Here is an 18,786-nt window from a genome sequence, read left to right as displayed (position 1 = left end):
GTAAGCCGGTACGACCCGGTACGGTGTACTGGCAAGAGCCAGTGAGCCGTAACGGGGTGGATCGGCTCCCCCAGGTGCAATTTAAAGGGCCTGCGGCTTCCAGCAGCGGCCGGAGCCCCAGCCCTTTAAATTGCTGCCAGAGCCCCATTGCCGGAGCCCTGGGGTAGCGGTGGCGGGGTTGGAACGGCGGCCAAGCCCTGGGCCCTTTAAATCGTTCCTAGAGCCCCGCCGTCGCTTCCCCAGGGCTCCGGCAGGCTCCGGGGATAATTTAAAGGGCCTGGGGCGGTAGTGGTGGCTGGAGCCCTGGGGTAGTGGCGGTGGGGCTCCGGGGACGATTTAAAGGGCCCAGGGCTCTGGCTGCCGCTACTGCCCTGGGCCCTTTAAACCGCTGCCAGAGCCCCCAGCTGCCGCTGTTACCGTGGGGAAAGGGAAGGAGGCACTTGCCGGTACAGGGTGGGCCGGGGCTGGCTCTGACCTCCCCCAGCCCCACCCCTTCCAGGGGCCAGAGCCGGCCCCAGTACCGGTAAGTCCTTAGACTTACTTTCATCCCTGGTCAGAAGACAAGAGGGACAAGAACACAGCGAGGGCCCACTCTTGCGCCTTTAGATGTCATCAGCAAAGCACCTAGTGTGACTTCAATAGATGCAGGATTGGGCTCTAAAAGCAAATTCATTTATAAATTCAAATGAATATTCACATACAAATGTGAAATATTTGAACGTCCACCTAGCTCTACTAATATTATGTAAACACAGGTGTGCACATCCACACATATACACACACACGTTCTAAAGCCCAGTACAAATAACTAACCTTCACAACCCCTCACCTCCGAGGTAAGAATATGTTTCCGAATGATTTTCCACAACCGAGACCTTAATTCAGGCCAGAATTTTTTTGTTTGTTTGTTTTTTAATGATCTATTTCATTTCTCTTTTCTTTTTTAACACAGTACCTGAGGGCTCATTTAATAGAACCTGACCGATACAGTCTCTTAACCTTGAAAATCATCACAACGCTTTTTTTTTTTTTTTTTTTTTTAATTTCACCTCACGAAAAAATGTCTGAAGTGGGAACAATAGCAACAATGATATGATCTGAGGCCATGAACACAGATTAGGTCTGCATGAAGGTATCTTTCCGGACTCCATTTGGAATCTGCATGCGTATGTTTGTGTGAGTGTGTGTGTGTGTAAGAAAATATGGAAAATAGCATCTTCCATTAAAAAATAATAATGATACAAGCTAGGGGTTTTGTGCATACCTTTGACTGTAGCCAATAACTGTCAGTTAACAACAAGCGAACCAGTGATCGGGGAATTTTTAATGCCACGTTGGCCCTGGAAGGAGGACTCTTTCATTTCCCATACTTTGTCACTCGCCATAGAGCGGGCTGACATAATGGACTTTTACAACAAGCTCAGAAGCAATTGGCAATTAAGTGGTTTGAAGGGGTGCTTCTGGGCTGCTGTGAAAGGCTTCAGGTGTGAAACGCTTGTTTTCAAGAGTACTAAGCAAAATGTATAGTTGCTTTCAGGGCCCCCCTTGTCCTTCTGAAGGAAGGGGGAGAAATGGGGGAAGCAAGGACACTCAAGAGCAATTTGCTATTCAATGCCTGAATGCTGTGTGCTTTTTCTCTTCCCCCCCTCCCCATCCTTGTGCCGCTAGTAAGAAGGGCAGATTGCGATGGCACAAACAGCTTTCAGCACAATGGCAGATCAAGAGAGAGGCCAGGGAAAATGAGACAGAGAGAGAATGGAAGGCTGAATGAGGTAAGGATGGCTTGGTTGTTAATTGTGGGTAAATGTGTTGCAAGGGTGAAAAGGGTTCATGGAGTACTTTAAACCTATACCCAAGCAATAAGTACAGAGAGTTGTGAAATAAGGAGATATTCCTGACCCTTTGAAGAGCTATAGTGGTGCATCTGGCCCACTTGAAAAGTAAATTGAGAACTGATAAATAGATAGGCAAATATATCTGTGTGCATTATATACTTGTATTTCTAAAGGAACCCTAACCAGCAAACAAACTAGGATGTCACATACACAATATTCTCTCTCCCAGCATTACTTAGCCCCTATGACATTAAAATCTCTAAAATACAAATATTGCCTAAAAGACCAATATTTAAAATGTGGCTTTTTAAAGAGCGGGGGGAGAGGAATATGAGTTTTAATTCGAGGACAAAATATTTTGTTCTGAGACTAGCACAAGGGTAAAGGAAACTTCAAACAGAACTAAGGGAACAATATCCTTCATGACGACTGTTTCATGTCACTTTTCCTTGTATGACCTTTACTTCCAACGTATTGATTTTTTCCTAACCCTTTGCTTTGCTTTGCAGAAAAAAGGAGTATTGAGTCTTTGAGTTGCTTACATATCACTATTGTACATTCATTCTTAAAGGTGAAGGATCCCCTTTCAGAAGATGACTATCTGATTGACAATATGATTAGGATTGTCTGAGGACTTTTCATTTTAAATGTAGTGAGCCATATATATATATATATATATATATAGTTTGAGGTGGGAGGACAAAATACCTCAGATCAGCCAGACTTTATGGCATGTTTGTGTAAGAGATCTGCTAGTTTATATTTTTCATATTTGGGAGGGGGGTGGAATGGGGAGGTGGGGAAAATCAAGGAAGTGGGACTGTTCGATTCATTATACCCCAGCACGAAATGGATTTTACCATTCTGTGTACTGACATTGCTAGATGGCCATTAGAGGCTTTCCCATCATAGCTCACACAACTTCAGAGATGGGCCTGCATTTGAAACAAACACGATTAATTCCAATCAGACAGATGAGCTCACATATGCCCTAACAAAAGTGTGGGTGCATGACATGTGTTTAAGGAATAATGACAATAAAACTAAAATCTGTTGATTTAAAATGCACAGGGAAAGGGTCTGGATAAAATGTCATCTGTAGGACCAACACTGGGACGGTTAGGTCTCTGTCTCTTACTCTCCACACTCACCAGTGCGAATCAGGTGTAACTTCACTGAAATCCACTGGGTAACATCTTGTAAAACCAGCATGAGGAGAAGGATCATTGTTTCTCCCTTATCCCCAGTCTTTCCCTCACTTTCCATCAAAACAAAACTCATGTCATTTTTGCCAGACAGCAAAGGCAGCTTGTCCAAATGGCAAAACATCTAATGGCAACTCATAAAGCTATTCCATGTGAAGGAACCCTCTACTGTCCATCTATTCCGCCCTCTGGGTCTCATCTACTGCCTGTAATGTGAAGAACTGCAGTATAAATAAAATGCAATTGGAAAGTATGCAACTACCTATTTTTAATACTCTGCCCCCCTTCCACTGAGAAGCAGAAGCAGTAAACTGGAGAACTGCTGCATTTCAACTATTATTGCAACTGAAATGCTGTTGATATAATTTTGGCCATGGTTTCAAGGAGGGGCTTCCTTTTGTGCATGCACAAGTGACAAAATTTACACGCACAAAGCCCATTTGCGCCTAGAGGGAAGACTCCCAAAGATGTTAATGGGAGTCTTTGCATTGACTTCAGTGGACGTTAGATCAGATCTACAGGTTTTACTCATGTACAGTAAGTTCATTCACACACACGAGCTGGTGATAATACTCACAAAGCATGCACGCAAAGTTGGACACAGACAAGCGCAAACCAGGTCCAGGAGCTGCTGAAGCTTCTTTTCAGATGCAAATAAACTCACGCTGCAGTGGATGTGCCAGCTGTGGGGCCTGAGGCCTTTAAACCCCCACCCAGAAATGAGAATGGCACACAACGCTGCCAACAAACTGGTGCTCAGCTGCAAGTGTGTTGTGCTTGTAGAGACTGCAGCATAAATAAAATAATATCTTCATGCCATCAGGCACATGAATTTATGCATGTAACTTCTGGCTCCTGATGATGAGAATAGATACCCTAGCTGTTGTTTTGTGCATTACTTATCGAACTTCAGGAACCTAGATTTTTTTGTGGGAATGAGTAGATCTGGTCCAAAAAGTTGAGTATATTTGGAGAAAAAAATAGAAAAGAAAAAAAGAAAGAAAATTTGTAGTTTTTCTTGAAATTTTCCTCTTTTTTTTTCAATTAAAATTTTTATTTTGGTTTGGTGGGGCAAATAATAACATGCTTTTTAAAATTTTGCACCCGGGGAGAGGAAAAAAATGTTAACGTGTCTCCTCCTCTCTGCCCCCACAAAATGAAAGTTTTATGAGACATTTTCTTCAAAAAACATTTGAATCAAAGTGAAAATTTTTCATAAATTTTTTGGTCAAAAAGGTCTTTTCCACTAAAAAAGTTGCAAGTGAAAAATAACAATGAGTCCGTGTGGCACCTTACAGACTAAATTATAAGTTTATTTATTGGGCCCAAATAAATCTGTTTAGTCTCTAAGGTGCCACAGAGCCAGCAGAGTTCCCAGAAGTCACCTACTACAGGACAGGCCTAACAAAGAAAATAACAGAACGCCACTAGCCGTCACCTTCAGCCCCCAACTAAAACCCCTCCAACGCATTATTAAGGATCTACAACCTATCCTGAAGGATGATCCAACACTCTCACAAATCTTGAGAGACAGGCCAGTCCTTGCCTACAGACAGCCCCTCAACCTGAAGCAAATACTCACCAACAACCACATACCACACAACAGAACCACTAACCCAGGAACCTATCCTTGCAACAAAGCCCGTTGCCAACTGTGCCCACATATCTATTCAGGGGACACCATCACAGGGCCTAATAACATCAGCCACACTATCAGAGGCTCGTTCACCTGCACATCCACCAATGTGATATATTCCATCATGTGCCAGCAATGCCCCTCTGCCATGTACATTGGTCAAACTGGACAGTCTCTACGTAAAAGAATAAATGGACACAAATCAGATGTCAAGAATTATAACATTCATAAACAAGTCGGAGAACACTTCAATTTCTCTGGTCACGCAATGACAGACATGAAGGTCGCTATCTTACAACAAAAAAACTTCAAATCCAGACTCCAGCGAGAAACTGCTGAATTGGAATTCATTTGCAAATTGGATACTATTAATTTAGGCTTAAATAAAGACTAGGAGTGGCTAAGTCATTATGCAAGGTAGCCTACTTCCCCTTGTTTTTTTCTACCACCCCCCCCCCGACGTTCTGGTTAAACTTGGATTTATGCTGGAAATGGCCCACCTTGATTATCATGCACATTGTAAGGAGAGTGGTCAGTTTGGATGAGCTATTGCCAGCAGGAGAGTGAGTTTGTGTGGGGGGGGCAGGGGGGGTGAGAAAACCTGGATTTGTGCTGGAAATGGCCCACCTTGATTATCATGCACATTGTAGGGAGAGTGGTCACTTTGGATGAGCTATTACCAGCAGGAGAGTGAGTTTGTGTGTGTGTGTGGCCCAACTTGATGATCACTTTAGATAAGCTATTACCAGCAGGAGAGTGGGGTGGGAGGGGCTATTGTTTCATGGTCTCTGTGTATATAATGTCTTCTGCAGTTTCCACAGTATGCATCCGATGAAGTGAGCTGTAGCTCACGAAAGCTCATGCTCAAATAAATTGGTTAGTCTCTAAGGTGCCACAAGTACTCCTTTTCTTCTTGCGAATACAGACTAATACGGCTGTTACTCTGAAACCTGTCCTTGCTTTTGCTGATACAGACTAATACAGCTACCACTCTGAAGCACGTGAAAATGTTTCCCCAGCCCTCGTAATAAGTCAATCACAGTTTCCTTCTGATTTTTGCAAAAACAGCAGTTCTGCTGAATATGCGAGTTGCTTCACTTATATAATTCATTAAGAATGATAAAATTGGAAGGACTGGAATAAAATTTCTCAGAGGTGATTTCCTCAATGGTGTTCTGACCTTACCATGCACGGCCGTGCTTAGAGATTACCTGGTGGAGATAGTAGGGTATACTGTGAGTGCTTCCAGCTATCGCTTTGCCTGGAATGAAGTTATAACTCAGTGCATTGTAATTCAGAGAAACAGTTGGTGCTGCAGGCCACAAAAATTCTAACCAAATTTCAAAGTGTAATGTATATAACTCAAATCTTTAAAATTCTGAACAAAAATTGCTGAGAGTTTTTTCAGTTTAAGGGCCTGGTCCTGAAGTCAATGGAGATACCCCACTGGCTTCAATGGCTATTATATTGGGCTCAATCCAGACAAACTTCACTCAGGTCAATGGAATTAATCTGGATTTGCACAAATGTAACAAAGAGCAGAAGTTAGTCTTCTATATATTGTGGGACAAAAATATGGTATATGTGACACTCAAGAAAGGGTTAATCAGCTCTCAGCAGCTGGCTGATAACCAAATTCTATCTTAGGTATCATTATAAACCAATAAGAGTTTGTTGATGATATAATGCTTCTATCTTGTGCTTCAGTCAAAGTGTTGCAATACCCTGCTGAGAAAGTTGTGTGGATGGAGTTTCCTAAAACTGGTCTGAATTAAAGCTGTTAATGTTATTCAAATTTTGAAATGATTGAAAAATATGGACAAAACTGATATTTTCATTATTTCTTTTCCCTTGTTCCTCTAGCCAACTGCAGGTCTAGTTGGAATAATTTTGAATTTCAACATATCAATGGAAATATCAAACTTTGATAAAAACGGGGAAAACAGGAAAAATGTTAGGGTTTTTTGCGTTATGGATTTCAACTAGTTTTAGTTGGGATTTGTCTCTTTGGCTTGTGGAATCTTCCAGCTATTGTGCTCATACACCGCCCTTTTTAAAAAATATATAGTAGCTACTAATTTGCTTCCCAACTCTATCACCCCAAGAGACAAAGATATGTACAATTTGGGACCAAACAAACCTCTTTTTCAGGGTGGTTGACTTTCTGATGTACCTCATTCTCACATTGTGACCCGAATTAATAATATTGCACTTAGCACTTAATACCATTTTCCAAGTTGAAAGTTCTGTACAATCAATAGTTGATTCCAACGTACACAGGATTCTTAGGACAAAATAATCTACATTGTGTAACCCGCTGGTGAGTATGTGTAACAAGTCCCCCAATACACAGAGAGAATGAGTTATTAAAAACCCCAGTGGAACTGTAGCTGCTCATGCTTTTAGCTCTGGAGGTCCCCACTGCAGGCTCCAGTGTGTTAGCCAAGAGGGCGGCTATCACAGCTGCATAATGTTTTTTATTGTGTGCAATGTTGTTGTAGTTTGTGTTGGTCCCAGAACATTAGAGAGACAAAGTGGGTGAGGTAGTCCAATAAAAGATGTTACCACACTCACCTTGTCTCTCGAATGTTAATTTTTGATTATTATTACTACCACCAGCTTTCATTTCTCTTTGGGGTTAGGGAATGGATCTATGTTTCGTAAAGCACCGACTACATTTGCAACAACATGTATAACACAGAATTTGAACATGTAAAGACACAAGAAGACACTGGGAGGTCAAATTTAAGGCCCTCTGTTTCTTTTTATTACCTCAACTATCTGCGGTAACAGAATTTTTTTCTGAAGAACAAGTAATTCTCTCTGCAAATCACCAGTGAACTCTCACTATAGGAGTGTCTTCTGCCAAAGAATGGCACCTTAATGTTACCAAACTATCGCATGTTAGAGAACAGTTTCCCATGACTCTGGTGATTTTCAGTATGGACATAATAAATATGCATGACTCAAATACTTTACTATGACCACATGGTTTACTAAATCATTGTATAGAACCTCTCTCCAAATCTCTACCAGGCCTAGAAACATCTTCACCCTCCCCTGCAGTTTTGATTTCAATTTGATTGGCTATTTTGAGAAAAAAGGTTGTCCACAAAAGGCCAGGTCTTGTCTTTGTATAGTGCTTATTACTCCAAGCAGTCCCATAGAGCCAGATTCCGAGATCTTTGCTTCTCAAGTCATCTCATTGAAATGAATGGGAATATTTGAGGAGAAACATGCCACTCAGTGAGAGTAAAGGGATAGGTATCTGGCCCATAATGAGTTCTATGATCAGAAGTGGGTGTTTGCAGAATCAGGCCCCTAAAGAACATTAGTAGTGGATGTGGAACCTTTAGGCCCTTTGAACATAAAGTGCCACTTTCTGCTTCTGATTTAGCAAATGCCTCTCGGTCACAAAGGCGTTTCTGATCCATGCACCCATATGACAAGGCTTGGAAAGTTGAACCAGTAAGTCAATACTCACATTGAACTATTTTTGTATTTGCCTCACTAAGACCAAACAGTTAGCAGGATATGGGGAAATGTCTAGCTTTTCTACGTCCTCATGTACATTACAGTGATGCATAACTGAGAATGGAATATTGGATGAAGTAGTGATTGAGTTTGTATGTTTGACAAGTCACATTGTTGTCTTTCAGAAAATCACAATAAGCATCCTATGGAAGAGGTATATAGTTGGCCAGTATCATTGGCCTCTTTCTTTTTCTTGGTAACTACTCCTTGGCAGTATTCAAAATAATGTGCCAAATACTTTGAAGGGAGAAAGGGAAGAAAAGTGGAGCTCTCAAATTAGCTTTTAATCATGCTTTTTTGCTCAGTCCCTGAAAGACAAATGAGACTCTTCCCCTCACACACACATTCTTAGAGTTTTCAATTTATCTCCCATGGACTGTTTCATTTTGGAAGTCTTATTCTGTCATGTTTGTTTTCTCATATAGTGCCCTCTCAACTTTTACTCAGATGTGTTGTCCTTTCTTGCTTCTTAGGGCTGGTCTTCACTACAGGGAGATCAACCCTGCTGCAAGGAGTTGATTTAGCAGGTCTAGTGAAGACCCACTGAATCAATGGCAGAGCACTTTCCAGTCAACCTTGGTATTCCACCTCTACGAGAAGAGTAAGGTAAGTCAACAGGAGAACATCTCCCATTGACGCAGCGCAGTGTAGACACCGGGGTAAGTTGACTTAGGCAATGTCGACTCCAGCTATGTTATTCATGTAGCTAGAGTAGCATAGAATCATAGAATCATAGAATATCAGGGTTGGAAGGGACCTCAGGAGGTCATCTAGTCCAACCCCCTGCTCAAAGCAGGACCAATCCCCAATTAAATCATCCCAGCCAGGGCTTGGTCAAGCCTGACCTTAAAAACTTCTAAGGAAGGACATTCTACCACCTCCCTAGGTAACGCATTCCAGTGTTTCACCACCCTCCTAGTGAAAAAGTTTTTCCTAATATCCAACCTAACCCTCCCCCACTGCAACTTGAGACCATTACTCCTTGTCCTGTCCTCTTCTACCACTGAGAATAGTCTAGAACCATCCTCTCTGGAACCACCTCTCAGGTAGTTGAAAGCAGCTATCAAATCCCCCCTCATTCTTCTCTTCTGCAGACTAAACAATCCCAGTTCCCTCAGCCTCTCCTCATAAGTCATGTGTTCCAGACCCCTAATCATTTTTGTTGCCCTTCGCTGGACTCTCTCCAATTTATCCACATCCTTCTTGTAGTGTGGGGCCCAAAACTGGACACAGTACTCCAGATGAGGCCTCACCAATGTCGAATAGAGGGGGACGATCACGTCCCTCGATCTGCTCGCTATGCCCCTACTTATACATCCCAAAATGCCATTGGCCTTCTTGGCAACAAGGGCACACTGCTGACTCATATCCAGCTTCTCGTCCACTGTCACCCCTAGGTCCTTTTCCGCAGAACTGCTGCCTAGCCATTCGGTCCTTAGTCTGTAGCTGTACATTGGGTTCTTCCGTCCTTAAGCATAACTTAGGTCTACTTACCACGATAGTGAAGACCCCTTAGAAAAGATCTCATCAAAAAAAATTAATAATTTCCCCATCCTTTCTTTTCCCTACTACTTGCTGAAAACCCACTTAGGTCCCACTTTAAAACCTAAGACTGTGTACTAGAATTATGAGAGTTCTCTCTTTTGGTATTACCACCTGCTGCATATAAGCACTTCTAGACCGTATGAAGAATTCACACACAAACTGTCCAAATGTGGAAATGAAAACCCAAAATAAAGGAGCATATCCATATTCCCTTGGAGACACTATAATATGATGGTTGTTCTGCCTGTATGCAACCAGAACCAGATAATATCAGCAATTTTGCAAGAAAACATGATTTCACAATATTTCTAAGCATTCCCAAAGAAAATTGGGTAAGATTTGAGTGGCCAATCAAAAGAACCATTATCACTTGAATTTTAAGGTTAATTCATTCATTCCTAGTCAGAGCAATCGGAAAATTTCTTTTACTCATTTTTGGTATGAGTTTCCATGGGGATTTTATTCTGCAGTTTTGTTTGTTGTTTGAGTTTTATTTAACACTGAAATGTCTATGCTATTTCTTTGAAGCAGATCTGGTTAAAACACACATTTAATATAAATCTGGATGTGCCAAAGCCAACATCACCACCACGAGTCTATTTAAATCCTGGATGCTTAAGTAGTGAGCTGATTGGGTCACAATATAAGCACATATTATTTATATTACTGTTGTGCTTAGATCTCAAACCCACGTTTGGTCCATATGGTGTTAAGAACTGTCCAAATACATAGTAAAAGATAGTGCCTGACCTGAATGCAGTCTAACTAGACAGGATAGACCAGTGGTTCCCAAACTAGGGGCACCGCTTCTTTGGGGAAAGCCCCTGGTGGGCTGGGCCGGTTTGTTTACCTGCCGTGTCCGCAGATTCGGCCAATCACAGCTCTCACTGGCTGCGGTTTGCTGCTCCAGGACAATCGGGGCTGCGGGAAGCGATGGCCAGGACATTCCTCAGCCCGCGCCGCTTCCCGCAGCCCCCATTGGCCTGGGATGGCGAACCGCGGCCAGTGGGAGCTGCAATCAGCCGAACCTGCTGACGCGGCAGGTAAACAAACTGGCTCGGCCCACCAGGAGGCTTTCCCTGAACAAGCGGTGTCCCTAGTTTGGGATGTAGTTTGGGCTAGACAAAGGGTGATGCAGTAAGGTGGTATGTTTTGCCCAAAATCACGCAGAAAGTCAGGAATAGAATCCAGGTCTCCTGAGTCCTCTAGCGCTCTGCTCACTAGACCACAATTTTAGAAAGGTTTTACTTTAATTCAGTGGGATGTTTAAGTGCTTATTGCACATGCCCAGTCGCATTCTGAACATTAATCTCTCACGCATACTTCCATTGATTAGTTCCAAACTGTCAAAAGACCTCTGGCCACATTCAATCATTTTTATTGGGGTATATTTGTTTACAAATCAAACTTTTCTGCTAGCAAAGTAAAAAAAAAATCTGTTTTTTTTTCTGTTTTTAGTGACAAAAAAAATATGTCGCTGATTTTAATTAAATGTCTTTTTTAAGACGTTTCTTCCAAGTTGAGTAGTCATCTTACAGCCTTTAAGCCACTTCCTATATGCATTTGATAAACTCCTCAAAGCAGAGGTTCAGCCTCCTGATCTTGCAATGTAATCTGCAGTCCCTGTGCCCACTGACTTCAATGGAACCCCGGGCAGGCTACAGGGCAGGTCTCACTAGCGGCTGCCGTGCAGGATTGGGGCCTTACCCTGGAAGAGGGGATACAGAACAAACTCTTGAGGTTCTTAAAATTCTACTTCGTCCTTAGACAAAAATCCCGTTGACTCCACTAAGGGCTGAGTGAAAACCGAGGGCCCAATTTTGCCACATTTACATTAAGCAAGTTGTGGTGATGAGCTCAGTGGGATCAATAGCATGCAGACTAATCCTATGAGTAAGGGTTCCAGTACCAAGCCCTGTGTAAGGACTTCTGGGTTCAGCCAGTCTTATCGGCATCATTGGCTCTATTTCTGTGGGAAAGGCAAGGAGGGTTTGGCCTACAATATTAATGACAGTTTCACATACACGACAGTACAATATTTTTAACTGTCGTGTTACAGCTTCCTGCAGGGGCTACAAAGCTGCTGCTTAGCAGCAGTGTCCCACTCTTAATTAAAATTTTTGGAAACACTGCAATTCAGCTGGATGGCCATTCCATCTCAATTGACAGCTGACTAGAAGTGGTTTTCACAGCTGGGCTGCTGATCCAATGCCCAGGGAGGCTGCAGTATCACTAATTTTGCAGCACGGTTTACAAATTAATATTTCTGGAACCACTGCAAGTCAGCTTGGTGGCCATTCTGTTTCACTTGATAGCCAGTTGGAACACATTTTACTGCCACGCTAAACCTGCTACATGTAGCGTGGCTGCACTGCTCTTGTAAGGTGCTGTAAGGAACACTATATATCACCCATACAGTATCACCATTATCTTAAGGGCAAGGGCAAGTCGTTAAACATGGGCAGTTCTTAACTGTTCCTTGTCCAGCCACCAAGTGAAGATTTATTGAGAATCTCATTACGTTAACCTATTTCATGTTTCCCGGACACCAAGCTGAACATCTCAGGATTCCAAACCTGAGATCTGCTCTTACTCCAGTTGAAATCAACTGGAATTCTCCGATTGACTTCAGTGGGATCCAAGCTGGGTTCTCTGCAAATGCACTGCATACCAGGTCACCCTGAAAATCTGCTTCATAAAAGAGGTTACACAGTTGCTATCACTCACAACTAGGATAATCAATATCCATTTCTATATGAATATGTCATAATAATATATATCTGATCTCTTCACAACAAACAGGACAGTCAGTTTCACATAGAGAGAATAGACCCCTTAGCTTTATTTACAGTGGTAAAGCTCATACTAAGAAGCCATGTTTGACCAGGTGACAAAAAGTTTATAATGCTAAAATCCATTACCAAACCCTGGCTTATGGGACTCTGCAGCTTTCTGGCCTTATTATGTACGTGACATAAATGACACAAGGGGATTTAAAATTAAATGCATGTTTTTACTTCCTTGCCAAAAAATATTCATATGTCTAACGACCTTCTCATCACTTGTCTTGGAGCAACAACAGCAGCAGCAAAGCGAAACAAGCAAGCAGGAGCAACAACTAAACACACAGGGTTTTGTGATGGTTTATGGAACATGCCACGGATACAACTAAAACTCACAAATAGGAAATTTGTGTAGCTACTAATGCGCAGCATATATCAAAGCTTCACGTTAATGTTTATAACTGAAAGCAGAACCAGACAAGCTTGTTCGATATGCTTCCCCCTAGATTTCTGAGGTTCACAGTGCCATACGCAGGAAAACAGTTAAATGAAACCTCATGAAAGATAGCATTGTATTTGCTTTAAATAAAAGTCAGCTGTAGCCCCAGTTGTTCACTTCCCCCCCACACTCTGAATTTACAAAGCACATATTTGATTATGCGGATTTTCCAAGCTCTGCTGGCTTTTAATACCAAGTTGTGCATAATAAGAATTTTCCCCACTACTTGTGCAGTGCATAGTCTCAGAATAATGTTTTAACTATGTAACAAATGTCATGCATTTTTATATATATCACTTGTTCTATATATAAATCTTGTTTCCCTGTAATAAGAAAGTGACTTTTTTTAACTTCTAACCACCAGCCTTAACCAAAGGTGTTGAAAGTGGCCCGTGAGGGGAAAGAAAGAAGATCACAAACTAGGGCCACTAAACAAAACAAAAGGGGGGAAAAAAGATTAATCTTATTAGGATCATATATCATGAGGTTGTCAGGTGTGAAAGCAAACGAATGGCCTCTGTTTATCTGAGCTAAACCGAGTGGTTCACCAAAAGACTCACTCCAAGCATGGTTTTTTTTACCCTTAATAAATTGGCTAAGTCGGTGCAGAGTGTTGATAATGAAGTATGTGCGAGTGAGGCCTGAGCTTTCGTCCTAGTGTTTAGATGCAACTAAGCTCCCCCCCCTCCCTTTTTTTTTTATCACAGCTGATTCAGAAAGCCCTTTGGAAAGATGAAGTAGGTAGAAATCAAAATAAATGGATTCTATTAAAACCAGCAATGCATCAACTGCTTGATAAAGTGATTAATAAACAGCTTAGGATGGTGATTGATTAAACTCTTTAATCAAAGTGCTAAACTGACTTAATATGGATAGTTTCAACATGTTCAAAGTATACATTTTCTCTACCGAGGGTTCAGAGTTGTTTATGTAACTTTTCTGAAGTGTCTCTCCTAGGTCTGACCTTCAGATAGCTAGGACTGTGGAATGTGTAAGGATTATAAAGTGCTAAATATACTGCATTAGTCGCTAGAAGTTTGCAGATAAATTATTCTGCTGTATCACTGGACAACAAATATTTTTTTCCAGAATTTCAGCTACCTTCATAAAACAGTTTCTGTATAGGGATATTTAAACCCCTTTGCAATTAAAGGGGATAGCACAACATAAAAATCCATGTTATATCACATTTCATTCCCTTTTCTCCCTCCCAGTATTTATTAAGATTATTGTGTGATGTCTAGAAGTCTAGATTTTTTTATTCTTAGACTGGTTACACATGTTTACTTCTAACTGGTATATTTAATTTAATCCATAGTCTGCTTCAAGAGCTGATGCAATTTTTGACACAATCATCTGTTGGTTTCATTAGGTGAATTTACTAAGACACTTTGCACTGGAAAGTCTTATTCTGTGATTTTAAGGGAGTGGGGGGAGGGAGAGAGAGAGATGTCAACTCTCTTAATTTTTTTGTGAAACAAAGAATATTTAGTATTTTAACTTAAGTCCCACCTTCTGGAGTGATATGAATGCAAGAGAATCTCAGCTTTCATTTTTTTTTTAAAGTACATTTCTAGTCCTTATAACTGTGGGGGAAAAGTTTGAAAATGTGATCTGAATGCAACCTAAAAGCTAAGAAACCAGACAGCCAATAAAAAGAACCCCAAATCTGTTTTTTAAAAATCGCATAATTTTAAGCCAATTTGGGGGGGGGGTGACTTATGGTTTTTCAGTGCATAGGGATGGCAATACTGTGCCCCATAGGGAACTGAACACTCAAATCCTATTGGAATTCAAGGGGAGTCAAGCACCTAACTCCCTTAGGCTTCTTTGAAAATCCCAACCTTACAGCTTCACAGACTTTGGAAACTGAAACCTTTGAAAGTGGGTCCGTTGATTGGTTGTTGTTGGGTTTTTTAAAACATTGGGTGCTGCTGCCAAGAGGGATGAATGAACTAGTCCCCAAGGACACAACCCTCTACTCCAGTCAAAATTGTGTCCAGGTGAAATCTTGCCCCTTTTCAGAAGTTCGTATACAAGGAGGACAGCTCGTTGTGTCTGCTTCAGCCTGGGAACATATCAGAGCGACAGAAGCGTGGGTCCAATCTAGGCCTCTGTAGCCTTGTACAGTATAATAAATGTTAGTAAGCTTCAAATGCACCATAACCATAACTATTTCTGCAATAAAATGATCAGTCACTATTATACATAGACCCTCTGTGCTCACATACCAAAGTGTTCAGGTAGCAACGCAGTTATCCAGTTACGAGCATGGACAAAATAAATACCCCATATAAGACCTTGCAATAGCAAGGTGCTTCACATTTTGAATTCCCAGAGGAGGGGGAATTCTGCAAGAGAGGGCTAATAATGTGCAATGGTTTGAGCACCAGCAGAGTGAATCTGCACAGAGATTATCAATAGTCTCGTCACCTAGAACATATGGGACAAACAAGTCACTTAACTAGCTCAGTAGGTGGCTGTGCAGTGTTTTATAAACAATCAATAAAACATTATAATCAATATCTTGATGAACCACCAGCCATTGAAGGTTATTAAAGTGAGTGATTTTCCTACAGAAATACACAATAGGAACTGTGATTTCACAGTAGATTAACAGTCCAATTAGTTGCATGTCCTGCCGCCAGCAGTGCCCTATCCCAGATATTTAAGAGGAATATCAACATGCCCCAAAAATCTAGTCAAGGGTATTGTACTAGGTCATGGAACAATTTGTTCCTGTTCCCATCTGATGATTCCCCCTCTGCCCTGCCCTGAAACACAAGGATGGGACACTCTTCTATATCTCTGTTCTGTTAGCTTCCTTCAAGGCTTAGATGTCCATAGTTTCACAGAGCTGTGGGCACTCAGAGCCAGAAGAACCTGAATCTTCATATTTAATTGATTCTGTAGCAGAAAAATATGGTCACAGTTTTTAGATGAACTTTAAAAGGAAATGTATGCATGTCTGGCAATCCTCTTTTGGGCGTTTCAAGGAGTAAACAGCGCTAGTTCACTCCATGAGAGGTGGAATTTACATCGTTCATTGAGTTTCCATATATTTATTTCCAAGTGATTGGGTGGGCTTTTTTGGGGGGGGGGGAGGGGACGCTCCATTCAGCCAGGGTCCTTCACTAGCCAGCACTGCCCCAAACATGGACAGCTCTAGCCCTACCCTTTCCACAGCCTGTAACTTTGCTTTGCCCTTTGACTTAGGGAAACCCTGCTGGATTTGCCCTTGACAGGTCAGTCTTTACAAGTGCTGTCCTGCTTTACAGTAAAGTTGGGTGAATTTTTTAGCTTTTAACCCAATTTAAATAAGGCAAAGGGTGGGTGGCTGCTCAAAACTCAGTCTAGATTGACATAGTGTTTAATTACAGCTCATCAAGAGCAGCTGGTGTGAATGGAGACTTACATCTCCATTTCAGATTCATTACACCATTCAGAAATGGTGATTACTTGCACTATTTGTTTAAAAGGAAGTGGATAAAAAACAACTGAAGTTTACATTTGAACTGTGCGGCAGTAAATTGAAATGACAAACAAATGCTAAGCTGTTTCAGGAGCACATATTTCAAATCAGCTTTACTTGTCCTATTGAGCACCTGGTAAGCTGTGTAAGCTGGTGGGTCCAACTCATTGGCCAGGGCATAATATGAAGCTCTCAAAAGCAGAAGAATTTCAGTCCCTTTCTTCACAGGTGGGTTTATGTCTCAAATACTAAAACAGCCCAACATAAATTAAATAGATATCCTGGGTCCTTCTGCTGCCTGGATCTTGCCATGTCTTTTCCCCAAAACTCAGAGTCTCCTGATGGACCCTATGTGTTCTCTTCAGCCTTCTCTCCCAGCAGAGCTGTTTGTTAGCCTTCTGTCTAAGACCCATCACCTGGGAGGCAGCTAATTAGTTTCAGGGGGGGCTAAGTCCACTGGGGTGTATTGAGGACTGTGTTGAAATTGCAAGCTACCACTTTAAGAGTGGGGGGTTTCCTGGTCATGTTTATGGCTTGGGTGCACTATACAAAAGCATTATGGGATCAGAATCAGGATGGAAAGGGCCAGCTTAAAGCAAGGTGGGATGAGCTGTGCCTCTCGGAGCCTGTTTTCTCTATTTTGGGGTTCTTGTGTGTAATCATTCTAAATTCGAAGGAATAAAGTAGTGATACACTGCAGCCTTCAAACAAGAGTATTTGTGTTTCTCTCTGTGTAACACACATGTTCCTCAAAGGCCTATCCCCATCTATGAGACAACGAATCCTAGATAAGGATAGCAACCACAACCAAATCAGATGTAATTTCATAAAAAACTCAAACAGAAATATACAACGTGCTAGGACCAAATGGTAATGATCTGAACTTGTGATAGAGAGTACCAACTGAGAGCAGCCTACATCAGATGCGTTGGTAGTCCATCTAGCTACTACTAGAAAGACTCATAGACTCATGGATATTAAGGTCATAAGGGACCATTATGATCATCTAGTCTGACCTCCTGCACAATTCAGGCCACAGAATCTCACCCACCCACTCCTGCAATAAACCTCTCACCTATGTCTGAGCTATTGAAGTCCTCAAATCATGGTTTAAAGACTTCAAGGTGCAGAGAAACCTCCAGCAAGTGACCCGTGCCCCATGATACAGAGGAAGGCAAAAAAAACCCAGGGCCTCTTTCAATGTGCCCTGGAGGAAAATTCCTTCCCGACCCCAAATATGGTGATCAGCTGAAACCTGAGCATGTGGGCAAGATTCACCAGCCAGATACCCAGGAAATAATTCTCTGTAGTAACTCAGATCCTACACCATCTAACATCCCATTATAGGCCATTGGGCCTATTTACCATTAATAGTTAAATATCAATTAATTGCCAAAATCATGTTATCTCATCATACCATCTCCTCCATAAACTTATTGAGTTTAATCTTGAAGCCAGATAGGTCTTTTGCCCCCACTGCTTCCCTTGGAAGGCTATTCCAGAACTTCACTCCTCTCATCGTTAGAAACCTTCATCTAATTTAAAGTCTAAACTTCCTGATGGCAGTTTATATCCATTTGTTCTTGTACATTGGTACTGAGCTTAAATAATTCCTCTCCCTCTCCGGTATTTATCCCTCTAATATATTTATAGAGAGCAATTATATCTCCCCTCAACCTTCTTTTGGTTAGGCTAAACAAGCCAAGCTCCTTGAGTCTCCTTTCATAAGACAGGTTTTCCATTCCTCGGATCATCCTAGTAGCCCTTCTCTGTACCTGTTCCAGTTTGAATTCATCCTTCTTAAACATGGGAGACCAGAGCTGCAAACAGTATTCCAGATGAGGTCTCACCAGTGCCTTGTATAACGGTACTAACACCTCCTTATCTCTACTGGAAATACCTCGCCTGATGCATCCCAAGACCGCATTAGCTTTTTTCACGGCCATATCACATTGGCCATATCATAGTCATCTTGTGGTCAACCGATACTCCGAGGTCCTTCTCCTCCTCCGTTACTTCTAATTGATGAGTCCCCAGCTTCTAACTAAAATTCTTGTTATTAATCCCTAAATGCTTGACCTTATACTTCTCACTATTAAATTTCATCCTATTACTATTACTCCAGTTTACAAGGTCATCCAGATCCTTCTGTATGATATCCCAGTCCTTCTCTAAATTGGCAATACCTCCCAGCTTTGTATCATTCACAAACTTTATTAGCACACTCCCACTTTTTGTGCCGAAGTCAGTAATAAAAAGATTAAATAATATTGGTCC

The sequence above is a fragment of the Lepidochelys olivacea genome, assembly GCF_965140295.1.
Source record: "Lepidochelys olivacea isolate rLepOli2 genome assembly, chromosome: 10".
Classification (NCBI taxonomy): Eukaryota; Metazoa; Chordata; order Testudines; family Cheloniidae; genus Lepidochelys; species Lepidochelys olivacea.
Note: the sequence above shows the minus strand (reverse complement) of the source record.